Genomic DNA, 16,209 nt, shown 5'->3' on the forward strand with positions numbered 1-16,209 from the left:
AGATAAACACATGAAACATGAGGAAGAGAGAGGGATATAGAACATAGAACACTACAGCACAATGGGGGGGGCGTTGAGAAGTCACGATGGAACAGCAGAGCAATGGCCCAATGGTCTAATTCTGCTCCTATGTCTTATAGCCTAACATTGTGGGCCGAAGGGTCTGTTCCCTTGCTGTTCCGTGTCCGACAAGGTTTCGGGAATTGGGTGAACAGCGTGAAACAGGCGGGAAAATGTCCTCCTTCCAAACACAATAAAAACACGGGTTTCTTGAGGCACTCAAAGAAAACAGGGCCAGTCACGAGGCTACCTACCAGTTTTGACACTGTAACGGATGATGTCTCGGCAGCGTTCCAGAAGTTTCTCTGGGGGCTCGCCAGCGTCGACTAAGTCAAGGTCGAGAAGGTCCTGCAGTTCTCCGGGCTCCTTCCAGTCACAGACCTACAGACAGAGAAAGCACGGGGGGTGGGGAGGGGAAGGTAATGGGACCATTGCTCGTGTGTCAGATTTACAGGCACAAGGGGTCAGAATTGATCAGTTCCACATCTGCTACAGGCTCACTCGACTCAATAAAGCTGTGCCCAACCCAATCCAGGATTGATTTATCACTGTCACACGTGTTAACATAGTGAAAAATATTGTTTCTTGCGTGCTTATAAAAGCATACCCTTCATAGAGTACACAGGGGAGAAGGAAAGGAGAGAGTGCAGAGTACAGTGTTACAGCTAGGGTGCAGAGAAAGATCAACTTAATATTTGATTTATTATATGTTATTGGGATACAGTGAAAAGTATTGTTTCTTGCGTGCTATACAGACAAAGCATACCCTTCATAGAGTACATTGGGGAGAAGGAAAGGAGAGCAGAATATAGTGTTACAGTCACAGCGAGGGCATAGAGAAAGATCAGCTTAATATTTGATTTATTATATGTTATTGGGATACAGTGAAAAGTATTGTTTCTTGCGTGCTATACAGACAAAGCATACCGCTCATAGAGAAGGAGAAGGTACAGAATGTAGTGTTACAGTCACAGCGAGGGTGTAGAGAAAGATCAGCTAATATTTGATTTATTATTGTTATATGTTATTGGGATACAGTGAAAAGTATTGTTTCTTGCGTGCTATACAGACAAAGCATACCGCTCATAGAGAAGGAAAGGAGAAGGTACAGAATGTAGTGTTACAGTCACAGCGAGGGTGTAGAGAAAGATCAGCAAAAATTTTGATCTGATTTTTTATTATTATATGTTATGGGGATACAGTGAAAAGTATTGTTTCTTGCATGCTATACAGACAAAGCATACCGCTCATAGAGAAGGAAAGGAGAGTGTGCAGAATGTAGTGTTACAGTTACAGATAGGGTGTAGAGAAAGATCAACTTAATGTGAGGTAGGTCCATTCAAAAGTCTGACAGCAGCAGGGAAGAAGCTGTTCTTGAGTCGGTCGGTACGGGACCTCAGACTTTTGTATCTTTTTCCCGACGGAAGAGGGTGGAAGAGAGAATGTCCGGGGTGCGTGGGGTCCTTAATTATGCTTTTCCCAAGGCAGCGGGAAGTGTAGACAGAGCCAATGGATGGGAGGCTGTTTTGTGTGATGAATTGGGCTACATTCACAACCACTAACACAGTGAGGTTACTGGGGCAGGTCAGAGGCTGGGAATCCTGCGGTGAGTAACTCACCTCCTGACTCTCCAAAGCCTGACAATGCAGTCCTCTGATTGGCACCCCATCCAGCACCTTAAAATTCACCCCCTCCACACCTCCGAGACTCACTGCGGGAACCAAGGCTCCTTCTGAACCCAGAACCGTGTAGAAGGACAAGAGCAGTAGATAACTGGGAACGCCAGAAGTAACTTAGAATCAGAGAATCCCTACAGTGCAGAAGGAGGTTATTTGCGTCTGCATCAATCACAATCCCACCCAGGCCCTATCCATGTAACCCCACGTAACCTCCCCCCCCCCCGACACGAAGGAGCAATCCCACCCAGACCTGTACCCTGCAACCCCAAGCATTTATCCCCCGAACTGATACATCTTTGAACGCTAACGGACAATTCATCATGGCCAATCCACCTAACCCGTACATCTTTAGACTGTGGGGCGAAACCAGAGCACCCAGAGGAAACCCATGCAGACACGGGGAGAATGTGCAGACTCCACACAGACAGGGACCCGAGGCTGGAGTTGAACCCGGGTCCCTGGTGCTGTGAGGCAGCACGGGAACTGACTGATGTCCAATAACAATCCTGGAACTCCCTCCCTAACAGCACTGTGGGTGTACCTACACCACACGGACTGACTGATGTCCAATAACAATCCTGGAACTCCCTCCCTAACAGCACTGTGGGTGTACCTACACCACACGGACTGACTGATGTCCAATAACAATCCTGGAACTCCCTCCCTAACAGCACTGTGGGTGTACCTACACCACATGGACTGACTGATGTCCAATAACAATCCTGGAACTCCCTCCCTAACAGCACTGTGGGTGTACCTACACCACTACCATTCTTTCTCCGAGCCCCTCTGAACTCCTCACCTTAAATCTCTGCCCTTTGACAGCTTTATCACAGGGAAAAGATTCTTACAAACTGTTCCTCTCAATCTTGTAGACCTCCTTCAGCTCCCCGCTCCTCAGCTCCAGGGAAAACAAACCCAGCCTCCCCTCATGAATGTAGCTTTCCATCCCAGGCAGATCTCCCCTGCATCTCCTTCAGTGCAATCACATCATTCCGAGAGTGTGGCCTCACCAATGGTTTACTGCGACCCTCTACATCCACAGGCAGTTCGATCCGCCTTGTCGCCCAACACTGGGTATACACGCGGTGGGTCGTGCGAGGGCTACTCTTGAATGTTGCTTCGAGAGTTGCTTAGTGCCTCACGTCGTTAGTGTACGCTTAAACTGGACCAACTGATAGGCAACACGACAGCTCAGCGACTATCACTGTTTGCTGTGCAGATACAGGGACGGATCTCCGACTTGGGTCGGTGTCTATGGGAGTTGGCGCATTCTCCCCGTGCTTGCGTGGGTTTTCTCTGGGTGCTCCGGTTTCCACCCACACCCCAAAAAAAAAACGTGATTTTAGGCTGATTGGTGTAACAAATTATCCCTAAATTAGTCCTCCCTTAATCTGACGTAGAAAAAAGTCATAGGTAGAAGAAGGGAGGTGAGGCTTGTTGGGCCGAAGGGCCTGTTTCCTGTACTGCGCTGGTCTTAGCTCTTTAGACCTCCCAAAATACGTCACGTCACATTAAATCCCTCCTGCATTTGCTCTGTCCAACTTACCCGTTGATCAATATCATTCTGGAACCTCAGACTATCACCAAAGCCACCAACTTTTGTGTCATCTGCAAACTTACTAATTATACTTTCCATATTCACATCCAAATCATTAATGAATGTAGCAAACAGCAAGTGTCCCAGCACCGATCCCTGTGGTACACCGCTTGTAAGATCCGTGTTTACCCCAGTCCAACGCCGGCATCTCCACATCATGTCCACCGCTGGTCACAGGCTTTCAATCACACAAACAGCCCTCCACTCTTTGCCTCCGATTAACAAGCCAATTTTTGATCCAATTCGCAAACTTGCCCGAGATCCCATGGGCTCGAACCTTCGGGACCAGCCTTCCATGTGGAAACTTGCCAAAGGCCTTACTGAAATCCATGTAAACCGCATCCACTGCGCTACCCTCACCAATATTTTTAGTTTACCTTTCAAAATACTCGGTTAAATTTAGTAAGATCTCCCACCAACAAATCCGTGTTGACTATTCCTTATCAATCCCTGCCTTTTTAAGTGTTGATTGATCCTGTCCCCCAGAATTATTTCCCAATAATTTCCCGTGTACTGACATTAGACTGACTGGCCTGGAATTACCCGCCTTATCCCTGCAGCGCTCTTCGAATAAAGCTACCATGTTAGCTATCTTCCAATCATCTGGCACTTTACCTGTGACCAGCAAACACTTAAATATCTCCAGCAGGGACCCTGGAATCTACTTCCCTGTTTCCATTAGCAGCTTGGGATACATCTCATCAGACCCTGGGAATTTATTGGACCCTAGGAGACATCTCATCAGACTCTTGGGCGGCACGATGGCACAGTGGGTTAGCACTGCTGCTTCACAGCTCCAGGGTCCTGGGTTCGATTCCCGGCATCGGGTCACTGTCTGTGTGGAGTTTGCACATTCTCCTCGTGTCTGCGTGGGTTTCCCCCCAAGGATGTGCGAGTTAGGTTGATTGACCATGCTAAGAATTTGCCCCTTAGTGTCCAGGGATGTGTAGGTTAGAGGGATTAGTGGGTATAATATGTAGGGATATGGGGGTAGGACCTGGGTGGGATTGTGTTCGGTACAGACTCGATGGGCTGAAGGGCCTCTTTCTGCACTGATTATGATCATGCACGTTTATGCTCTCTAAAACATCAAATATCTGCTCCTAATCTTGACTTGCTCTAGAATTTCACCATCCCAGCTGAAATCCCCAGTTATAATGCCTCTGTCTGAAAAGAGTTAAATATGGAATGGAATACGCGAATAGAATCTGGAGGAGGGAACCGAGTGTAAGGTGTCGAAATTTGCTGATGACACAAAGATAAGTGGAACGGCAAATTGCGTGGAAGGTGCGGAAAGTCTGCAGAGAGATCTGGATAGGCTGAGCGAGTGGGCGAGGACCTGGCAGATGGAATACAATGTTAGCAAGTGTGAGGTTATCCACTTTGGCAGAAATAATAGTAGAAGGGATTACTATTTAAAGGGAGAAAAGCTGCAGCATGCTACGGTGCAGAGGGACCTGGGGGTCCTTGTGCACGAATCGCAAAAACCCAGTCTGCAGGTGCAGCAGGTGATCAAGAAGGCGAATGGGATGTTGGCCTTTATAGCGAGGGGGATAGAATATAAAAGCAGGGAGGTCTTGCTGCAACTGTACAGGGCACTGGTGAGGCCGCAGCTGGAGTACTGTGTGCAGTTTTGGTCGCCAAACTTGCGCAAGGATATTTTGGCCCTGGAGGGAGTGCAGAGGAGGTTTACTAGGCTGATACCGGAGTTGAGGGGGTTGAGCTATGAGGAGAGGCTGAATAGACTGGGCCTGTACTCGTTAGAGTTTAGAAGGATGAGGGGAGATCTCATTGAGACGTATCAGATAATGAAGGGGATGGATAGGGTAGAGGTAGAGAGACTCTTCCCGCTTAGAAAGGATAGCAGGACTAGAGGACACAACCTCAAGATAAGGGGGGGTGCAGTTTAGATCAGAGTTGAGGAGGAACTTCTTCACTCAAAGGGTGGTGAATCTCTGGAATTCTCTGCCCGTTGAAGTGGTGGAGGCTGCCTCGCTAAATATATTTAAGTCACGGGTAGATAGATTTCTGATAGACAAGGGAATTAAGGGGAGAAAGCGGGAAAGTGGAACTGATCCACTTCAGATCAGCCATGATCTTATTGAATGGCGGGGCGGGCTTGAAGGGCTAGATGGCCTACTCCTGTTCCTATTTCTTATGTTCTTACTCAGTTAATGGTAGGGCATTGGGGAAAGTTACAGAACAAAGAGATCGAGGGGTACAGGTTCATAGCTCCTTGAAAGTGGAGTCACAGGTGGGACAGAGTGGTGAAGAAGGCATTTGGCATGCTTGGTTTCATCGGTCAGAACATTGAATACAGGAGTTGGGACGTCTTGTTGAAGTTGTACAAGACATTGGTAAGGCCACACTTGGAATACTGTGTACAGTTCTGGTCACCCTATTATAGAAAGGATATGATTAAACTAGAAAGAGTACAGAAAAGATTTACTAGGATGCTACCGGGACTTGATGGATTGAGTTATAAGGAGAGGCTGGATAGACTGGGACTTTTTTCTCTGGAGCATAGGAGGGTGAGGGATGATCTTATTGAGGTCTATAAAATAATGAGGGGCACAGATCAGCTAGATAGTCAATATCTTTTCCCAAAGGTAGGAGAGTCTAAAACTAGAGACATAGGTTCAAGGTGAGAGGGGAGAGATACAAAAGGGTCCAGAGGGGGCAATTTTTTCACACAGCAGGTGATGAGTGTCTGGAACAAGCTGCCAGAGGTAGTAGTAGAGGCGGGTACAATTTTGTCTTTTAAAAAGCATTTCGACAGTTACATGGGTACAATGGGTATCGAGGGATGTGGGCCAAACGCGGGCAATTAGGATTAGCTTAGAGGTTTTAAAAAAAAGGGCAGCATGGAGAAGTTGGGCCAAAGGGCCTGTTTCCCTGCTGTAAACCTCTCTGACCAGCACTTGGCCCATTGCCCTGATGTGCCAAGTGCTCAGCTAGGTACTTTTTAAAGGATATGAGGCACCCTGCCTCTCCCACCATGGGGCAGCACGGTGGTTTGCAATCCTGCCACCCAGCGCCAGGGACCCGGGTTTGATTCCCGGCTCGGGTCACTGTCTGCGTGGAGTTTGCGCATTCTCCCCGTGTCTGCGTGGGTTTCCTCCGGGTGCCCCGGTTTCCTTGCACAGTGCAAAGATGCGCGAGGAAAGGCAGATTAGGCAAACTGGCCGTGCTAAATTGCCCCTTCGTGTAATCAGGGGGACTAGCTAGGGTAAAAGCATGGGGATTGGGTGTGGGTGGGTTAGCAGCTGCTGCAGATTTGATGAGCCGAGTGGCCTCCTTCTGCACTGTAGGATTCTATCCAGGCAAGTTCTGCTAACCCTCCCAGGCAGCGCGTTACAGACCATCACCACCACTCTGAGTTTTAAAAGCTTCTCCTCACATCCCCCTAAACCCCTCACTTTGAACCTATGTCTCCTCGTGACTGACCCTACGTCTCCACTCTGTCCCTCACTATCTTGTACACCTCCGTCGGGTCGTCCCTCAGTCTTCTCTGCTCCAGAGAAAACAACCCAAGTCTTACCCAACCTCTCTTCACAACCGAAATACTCCATCCCAGGCAGCGTCCTTGGTGTATCTCCCCTGCACCCTCTCCGGTGCGATTCCACCCTTCTAATCACAAGCTACCAATGCTGTTTCTTTGCGACGCTCCACCTTACCGAGTCGGGGCAGTTGTTTCACAGATGGGAGAACAACCACTTTGCGTCTGACGAGTGCAAAATCTAACGGAGCCCAGCTAGAGAGAACATAAGAAATAGGAGCAGGAGTCGGCCATCCAGCCCTTCGAGCCTGCCCCGCCATTCAATAAGATCATGGCTGATCTGAAGTGGATCAGTTCCACTTTCCCGCTTTCTCCCCTTAATTCCCCTGTCTATCAGAAACCTATCTACCCGTGACTTAAATATATTTAGCGAGGCAGCCTCCACCACTTCAACGGGCAGAGAATTCCAGAGATTCACCACCCTTTGAGTGAAGAAGTTCCTCCTCAACTCCGATCTAAACTGTCCCTCTCTTATCTTGAGGCTGTGTCCTCTAGTCCTGCTGTCCTTTCTAAGCGGGAAGAATCTCTCTACCTTTCCCCTATCCATCCCCTTCATTATCTTATACGTCTCGATAAGATCCCCCCTCATCCTTCTAAACTCCAACGAGTACAGACCCAGTCTATTTAGTCTCTCTTCATAGTCCAACCCCCTCATCTCCGGTATCAGCCTAGTGAACCTCCTCTGCACTCCCTCCAAGGCCAATATATCCTTGCGTAAGTGTGGCGACCAAAACTGCACACAGTACTCCAGAGAGCAGCATTGAGTAGAGCTTTCATTGGCTGAAAGTCTCACCGTTATTTATACGGTCACCACTTCACGTTATCGACTGATCATCGACCCTGGTTGACAAACCGCTCAAAGATTTGTGTGTCCGGAGCTCCGAGTGACATCAAACTCCTCATCAGATTGTGAGACGCTGTGGACTGTGAGCATTCCCACCTTTTTGTTATTTCTGTCGTGGGAAAACGGAATAACAGTCCCTCGACATACTGCCCACAACTCCCCAACTCCGAGTCAAATGGCGCTATAATTTCTTTCAATGGTGATATCTTTAAAAGTTATTCAGTTGGTGCGGCTGGACACGTTTCCTGAACACATGGTCACCAGGGGACACTGGAAGTAGCCCCGATTTCCCACGTATTGCAGGAGGAGCCTGTACTTTTCCTCCTTCAAAATTTGAGTGATCGCCATCCTCTCCTTGTAACTCTGCACTGCAGGCTTTGTCCTCGTTGCCAGTGTGACTATTACGTGGCAATTAACAATCTAAAAGATCTATTGATTGAGAAGAGCAACTTACAATGAGCTGTTTAGCAGCACAACTACACAGTGCAATCCCAAAAGCCTGAGTGCAAGCCCCAGGGCTGCTCCCGATTGGCTGAAGTTTGCATGCTATTGGCCAAGGTCATGTGGCCAGTGAACGATCATCTCTTAAAGGGGCCACGCTACCACAGTTTGCAAGTCCCCTGGGGATGACCCTCTGCAGATAAAAACCAATCAGGAATGGCAAACGACTCCTGGTCACTGGACTGAGGAATCAGTTGAGCTTGGATCTACCGTGGGACTGATAGAACGAGCCCAGGCGAGAGGCCCAGTGACTGCATTCAACCCTCCGATACTGCCCAGTCTCTCTTTAAGGAGAGCGGGCTCTGTAAATTTCGGCAGATACGGATCGAAAATTATTCCCACCTTCTCATCGACACACGTCCCCTTCCTGACGGCCTCCCGGAAAATGATTTGGAACGCGTCCTGGACAAATTGCTCTCCCGCTTGCGGATCATTCAGTGGCCCATCCAGCAGTATTCCATCCACAATAACGGGACACTTCCGAGACCGCTCCTCTGTAGAACAGGAAGCAAAATCTAAGAGGCGTTCAGAACACAAAGCAAGGTATCGGACCAAAGCGGCAATGTATCAAGTGAGAACGACTCCCTCGTCACGAGCGGACATGGGGGCGGCTCCACACATTACACTCTCACCCTCCAAATCAGGTTCCCCCACGTCGGATTCCTCAGAGTACAGTTCGGGCAACGTGGCACCACTTAGACTATGGGCCGTTCCCCATCTCCTCGACTGGTCAAACAAACCAGGATAAAGTCAAACAGAAGACTTCAGGGAAGAAAAGAGAAGATATGTAGAACACTACAGCACAGTACAGGCCATTCGGCCCTCAATGTTGTGCCGAGCGATGTCCAATCCCAAGATCAAGCTACCCCACTCCCTATACGAGAGAGAGAGAGAGAGAGAGATTTTTGGGGTCAGACAGAGAGAGAGGACATATCCCCTTTACTTCAAGCTCATGTCTGTACTGGGGTACAGCACTGGTGGGGACGGGTCTGTCACTGTATAACACTGGGGTACAGTACTGGTGGGGACGGGTCTGTCGCTGTATAACACTGGGGTACAGTACTGGTGGGGACGGGTCTGTCGCTGTATAACACTGGGGTACAGCACTGGTGGGGACGGGTCTGTCACTGTATAACACTAGGGTACAGTACAGGTGGGGACGGGTCTGTCGCTGTATAACACTGGGGTACAGCACTGGTGGGGACGGGTCTGTCACTGTATAACACTGGGGTACAGCACTGGTGGGGACGGGTCTGTCACTGTATAACACTGGGGTACAGCACTGGAGGGGACGGGTCTGTCGCTGTATAACACTAGGGTACAGTACTAGTGGGGACGGGTCTGTCGCTGTATAACACTGGGGTACAGTACTGGTGGGGACGGGTCTGTCACTGTATAACACTGGGGTACAGGGGGACGGGTCTGTCGCTGTATAACACTGGGGTGCAGGGGGACGGGTCTCTCCCTGTATAACACTGGGGTACAGGGGGACGGGTCTCACCCTGTATAACGCTGGGGTACAGGGGGACGGGTCTGTCGCTGTATAACGCTGGGGTACGGTACTGGCGGGGACGGGTCTGTCGCTGTATAACACTGGGGTACAGTACTGGTGGGGACGGGTCTGTCGCTGTATAACACTGGGGTACAGTAATGGTGGGGACGTGTCTGTCGCTGTATAACACTGGGGTACAGTACTGGTGGGGATGGGTCTGTCGCTGTATAACACTGGGGTACAGTACTGGTGGGGATGGGTCTGTCGCTGTATAACACTGGGGTACAGTACTGGTGGGGATGGGTCTGTCGCTGTATAACACTGGGGTACAGTACTGGTGGGGACGGGTCTGTCACTGTATAACACTGGGGTACAGGGGGACGGGTCTGTCTCTGTATAACACTGGGGTACAGGGGGACGGGTCTGTCGCTGTATAACACTGGGGTACAGTACTGGTGGGGACAGGTCTGTCACTGTATAACACTGGGGTACAGCACTGGTGGGGACGGGTCTGACTCTGTATAACACTGGGGTACAGGGGGACGGGTCTGTCTCTGTATAACACTGGGGTACAGGGGGACGGGTCTGTCACTGTATAACACTGGGGTACAGGGGGACGGGTCTGTCTCTGTATAACACTGGGGTACAAGGGGACGGGTCTGTCCCTGTATAACACTGGGGTACAGGGGGACGGGTCTGTCGCTGTATAACACTGGGGTACAGGGGGACGGGTCTGTCGCTGTATAACACTGGGGTACAGGGGGACGGGTCTGTCGCTGTATAACACTGGGGTACAGTACTGGTGGGGACGGGTCTGTCCCTGAATAACGCTGCGGTACAGTACTGGTGGGGATGGGTCTGTCGCTGGATAACACTGGGGTACAGTACTGGTGGGGACGGGTCTGTCGCTGTATAACACTGGGGTACAGGGGGACGGGTCTGTCGCTGTATAACACTGGGGTACAGGGGGACGGGTCTGTCACTGTATAACACTGGGGTACAGTACTGGTGGGGACGGGTCTGTCGCTGTATAACACTGGGGTACAGGGGGACGGGTCTGTCACTGTATAACATTGGGGTACAGTACTGGTGGGGACGGGTCTGTCGCTGTATAACACTGGGGTACAGGGGGACGGGTCTGTCACTGTATAACACTGGGGTACAGTACTGGTGGGGACGGGTCTGTCACTGTATAACACTGGGGTACAGTACTGGTGGGGACGGGTCTGTCGCTGTATAACACTGGGGTACAGTACTGGTGGGGACGGGCCTGTCACTGTATAACACTGGGGTACAGTACTGGTGGGGACGGGTCTGTCACTGTATAATACTGGGGTACAGTACTGGTGGGGACTGGACTTGTCGCTGTGTAACACTGGGGTACAGTACTGGTGGGGACGGGTCTGTCGCTGTATAACACTGGGGTACAGTACTGGTGGGGATGGGTCTGTCGCTGTATAACACTGGGGTACAGTACTGGTGGGGACGGGTCTGTCAGTGTATAACACTGGGGTACAGTACTGGTGGGGACGGGTCTGTCGCTGTATAACACTGGGGTACAGTACTGGTGGGGACGGGTCTGTCAGTGTATAACACTGGGGTACAGTACTGGTGGGGACGGGTCTGTCGCTGTATAACACTGGGGTACAGTACTGGTGGGGACAGGTCTGTCGCTGTATAACACTGGGGTACAGTACTGGCGGGGACGGGTCTGTCTCTGTATAACACTGGGGTACAGGGGGATGGGTATGTCACTGTATAACACTGGGGTACAGGGGGACGGGTCTGTCACTGTATAACACTGGGGTACGGTACTGGTGGGGACGGGTCTGTCACTGTAAATCACTGGGGTACAGTACTGGTGGGGACAGGTCTGTCGCTGTATAACACTGGGGTACAGTACTGGTGGGGACGGATCTGTCCCTGTATAACACTGGGGTACAGTACTGGTGGGGACGGGTCTGTCGCTGTATAACACTGGGGTACAGTACTGGTGGGGACTGGTCTTGTCGCTGTACAATACTGGGGTACAGTACTGGTGGGGACAGGTCTGTCGCTGTATAACACTGGGGTACAGTACTGGTGGGGACGGGTCTGTCCCTGTATAACACTGGGGTACAGGGGGACGGGTCTGTCGCTGTATAACACTGGGGTACAAGGGGATGGGTCTGTCGCTGTATAACAATGGGGTACAGTACTGGTGGGGACGGGTCTGTCTCTGTATAACACTGGGGTACAGTACTGGTGGGGACGGGTCTGTCACTGTATAACACTGGGGTACAGCACTGGTGGGGACAGGTCTGTCACTGTATAACACTGGGGTACAGCACTGGTGGGGACGGGTCTGTCGCTGTATAACACTAGGGTACAGTACTAGTGGGGACGGGTCTGTCGCTGTATAACACTAGGGTACAGTACTGGTGGGGACGGGTCTGTCACTGTATAACACTGGGGTACAGGGGGACGGGTCTGTCGCTGTATAACACTGGGGTGCAGGGGGACGGGTCTCTCCCTGTATAACACTGGGGTACAGGGGGACGGGTCTCACCCTGTATAACGCTGGGGTACAGGGGGACGGGTCTGTCGCTGTATAACGCTGGGGTACGGTACTGGCGGGGACGGGTCTGTCGCTGTATAACACTGGGGTACAGTACTGGTGGGGACGGGTCTGTCGCTGTATAACACTGGGGTATAGTAATGGTGGGGACGTGTCTGTCGCTGTATAACACTGGGGTACAGTACTGGTGGGGATGGGTCTGTCGCTGTATAACACTGGGGTACAGTACTGGTGGGGATGGGTCTGTCGCTGTATAACACTGGGGTACAGTACTGGTGGGGATGGGTCTGTCGCTGTATAACACTGGGGTACAGTACTGGTGGGGACGGGTCTGTCACTGTATAACACTGGGGTACAGGGGGACGGGTCTGTCTCTGTATAACACTGGGGTACAGGGGGACGGGTCTGTCGCTGTATAACACTGGGGTACAGTACTGGTGGGGACAGGTCTGTCACTGTATAACACTGGGGTACAGCACTGGTGGGGACGGGTCTGACTCTGTATAACACTGGGGTACAGGTCTGTCTCTGTATAACACTGGGGTACAGGGGGACGGGTCTGTCACTGTATAACACTGGGGTACAGGGGGACGGGTCTGTCTCTGTATAACACTGGGTACAAGGGGACGGGTCTGTCCCTGTATAACACTGGGGTACAGGGGGACGGGTCTGTCGCTGTATAACACTGGGGTACAGGGGGACGGGTCTGTCGCTGTATAACACTGGGGTACAGGGGGACGGGTCTGTCGCTGTATAACACTGGGGTACAGTACTGGTGGGGACGGGTCTGTCCCTGAATAACGCTGCGGTACAGTACTGGTGGGGATGGGTCTGTCGCTGGATAACACTGGGGTACAGTACTGGTGGGGACGGGTCTGTCGCTGTATAACACTGGGGTACAGGGGGACGGGTCTGTCGCTGTATAACACTGGGGTACAGGGGGACGGGTCTGTCACTGTATAACACTGGGGTACAGTACTGGTGGGGACGGGTCTGTCGCTGTATAACACTGGGGTACAGGGGGACGGGTCTGTCACTGTATAACATTGGGGTACAGTACTGGTGGGGACGGGTCTGTCGCTGTATAACACTGGGGTACAGGGGGACGGGTCTGTCACTGTATAACACTGGGGTACAGTACTGGTGGGGACGGGTCTGTCACTGTATAACACTGGGGTACAGTACTGGTGGGGACGGGTCTGTCGCTGTATAACACTGGGGTACAGTACTGGTGGGGACGGGCCTGTCACTGTATAACACTGGGGTACAGTACTGGTGGGGACGGGTCTGTCACTGTATAATACAGGGGTACAGTACTGGTGGGGACTGGACTTGTCGCTGTGTAACACTGGGGTACAGTACTGGTGGGGACGGGTCTGTCGCTGTATAACACTGGGGTACAGTAATGGTGGGGACGTGTCTGTCGCTGTATAACACTGGGGTACAGTACTGGTGGGGACGGGTCTGTCGCTGTATAACACTGGGGTACAGTACTGGTGGGGATGGGTCTGTCGCTGTATAACACTGGGGTACAGTACTGGTGGGGACGGGTCTGTCAGTGTATAACACTGGGGTACAGTACTGGTGGGGACGGGTCTGTCAGTGTGTAACACTGGGGTACAGTACTGGTGGGGACGGGTCTGTCGCTGTATAACACTGGGGTACAGTACTGGTGGGGACAGGTCTGTCGCTGTATAACACTGGGGTACAGTACTGGCGGGGACGGGTCTGTCTCTGTATAACACTGGGGTACAGGGGGATGGGTATGTCACTGTATAACACTGGGGTACAGGGGGACGGGTCTGTCACTGTATAACACTGGGGTACGGTACTGGTGGGGACGGGTCTGTCACTGTAAATCACTGGGGTACAGTACTGGTGGGGACAGGTCTGTCGCTGTATAACACTGGGGTACAGTACTGGTGGGGACGGATCTGTCCCTGTATAACACTGGGGTACAGTACTGGTGGGGACGGGTCTGTCAGTGTATAACACTGGGGTACAGTACTGGTGGGGACTGGTCTTGTCGCTGTACAATACTGGGGTACAGTACTGGTGGGGACAGGTCTGTCGCTGTATAACACTGGGGTACAGTACTGGTGGGGACGGGTCTGTCCCTGTATAACACTGGGGTACAGGGGGACGGGTCTGTCGCTGTATAACACTGGGGTACAAGGGGATGGGTCTGTCGCTGTATAACACTGGGGTACAGTACTGGTGGGGACGGGTCTGTCTCTGTATAACACTGGGGTACAGTACTGGTGGGGACTGGTCTTGTCGTTGTACAACAGTGGGGTACCGTACTGGCGGGGACGGGTCTGTCTCTGTATAACACTGGGGTACAGGGGGACGGGTCTGTCCCTGTATAACGCTGGGGTACAGGGGGACGGGTCTGTCCCTGTATAACACTGGGGTACAGTACTGGTGGGGACGGGTCTGTCGCTGTATAACACTGGGGTACAGCACTGGTGGGGACGGGTCTGTCACTGTATAACACTGGGGTACAGGGGGACGGGTCTGTCTCTGTATAACACTGGGGTACAGGGGGACGGGTCTGTCACTGTATAACACTGGGGTACAGGGGGACGGGTCTGTCGCTGTGTAACACTGGGGTACAGCACTGGTGGGGACGGGTCTGTCACTGTATAACACTGGGGTACAGTACTGGTGGGGACGGGTCTGTCAGTGTATAACACTGGGGTACAGGGGGACGGGTCTGTCGCTGTATAACACTGGGGTACAGGGGGACGGGTCTGTCGCTGTATAACACTGGGGTACAGGGGGACGGGTCTGTCGCTGTATAACACTGGGGTACAGGGGGACGGGTCTGTCGCTGTATAACACTGGGGTACAGGGGGACGGGTCTGTCACTGTATAACACTGGGGTACAGGGGGACGGGTCTGTCGCTGTATAACACTTGGGTACAGGGGGACGGGTCTGTCGCTGTATAACACTGGGGTACAGGGGGACGGGTCTGTCTCTGTATAACACTGGGGTACAGTACTGGTGGGGACGGGTCTGTCGCTGTATAACACTGGGGTACAGTACTGGTGGGGACGGGTCTGTCGCTGTATAACACTGGGGTACAGCACTGGTGGGGACGGGTCTGTCGCTGTATAACACTGGGGTACAGGGGGACGGGTCTGTCACTGTATAACACTGGGGTACAGGGGGACGGGTCTATCACTGTATAACACTGGGGTACAGGGGGACGGGTCTGTCGCTGTATAACACTGGGGTACAGTACTGGTGGGGACGGGTCTGTCACTGTATAACACTGGGGTACAGGGGGACGGGTCTGTCGCTGTATAACACTGGGGTACAGGGGGACGGGTCTGTCGCTGTATAACACCGGGGTACAGGGGGACGGGTCTGTCTCTGTATAACACTGGGGTACAGGGGGACGGGTCTGTCTCTGTATAACACTGGGGTACAATGGGACGGGTCTGTCTCTGTATAACACTGGGTACAGGGAGACAGGTCTGTCTCTGTATAACACTGGGGTACAGGGGGACGGGTCTGTCGCTGTATAACACTGGGGTACAGGGGAATGTGTCTGTCGCTGTATAACACTGGGGTACAGGGGGATGGGTCTGTCTCTGTATAACACTGGGGTACAGGGAGACGGGTCTCTCCCTGTGTAACACTGGGGTACAATGGGACGGGTCTGTCTCTGTATAACACTGGGGTACAGGGGGACGGGTCTGTCACTGTATAACACTGGGGTACAGGGGGACGGGTCTATCACTGTATAACACTGGGGTGCAGGGGGACGGGTCTGTCGCTGTATAACACTGGGGTACAGTACTGGTGGGGACGGGTCTGTCACTGTATAACACTGGGGTACAGGGGGACGGGTCTGTCGCTGTATAACACTGGGGTACAGGGGGACGGGTCTGTCGCTGCATAACACCGG

At 52.0% G+C, this 16,209-nt stretch overlaps 1 pseudogene across 1 annotated transcript in view; it reads right to left on the reverse strand.

Annotated features, from left to right (window-relative positions):
- Positions 1 to 314: 314 nt before the first annotated feature.
- LOC145339249 (acidic amino acid decarboxylase GADL1 pseudogene) overlaps positions 315 to 16,209 on the reverse strand; it is a 52,581-nt pseudogene continuing 36,686 nt past the window's right edge. The window contains exons 2-3 of the transcript XR_013886012.1: positions 8,586 to 8,737; positions 315 to 441 (exon numbers count right to left, since the gene is read on the reverse strand). The product of XR_013886012.1 is annotated as an acidic amino acid decarboxylase GADL1 pseudogene (transcript). The remainder of the gene's footprint in view (positions 442 to 8,585; positions 8,738 to 16,209) is intronic.

The sequence above is a fragment of the Carcharhinus amblyrhynchos genome, unplaced genomic scaffold (genome assembly GCF_965287045.1).
Source record: "Carcharhinus amblyrhynchos unplaced genomic scaffold, sCarAmb.v2.hapA chromosome_359, whole genome shotgun sequence".
NCBI classification, from domain to species: Eukaryota; Metazoa; Chordata; class Chondrichthyes; order Carcharhiniformes; family Carcharhinidae; genus Carcharhinus; species Carcharhinus amblyrhynchos.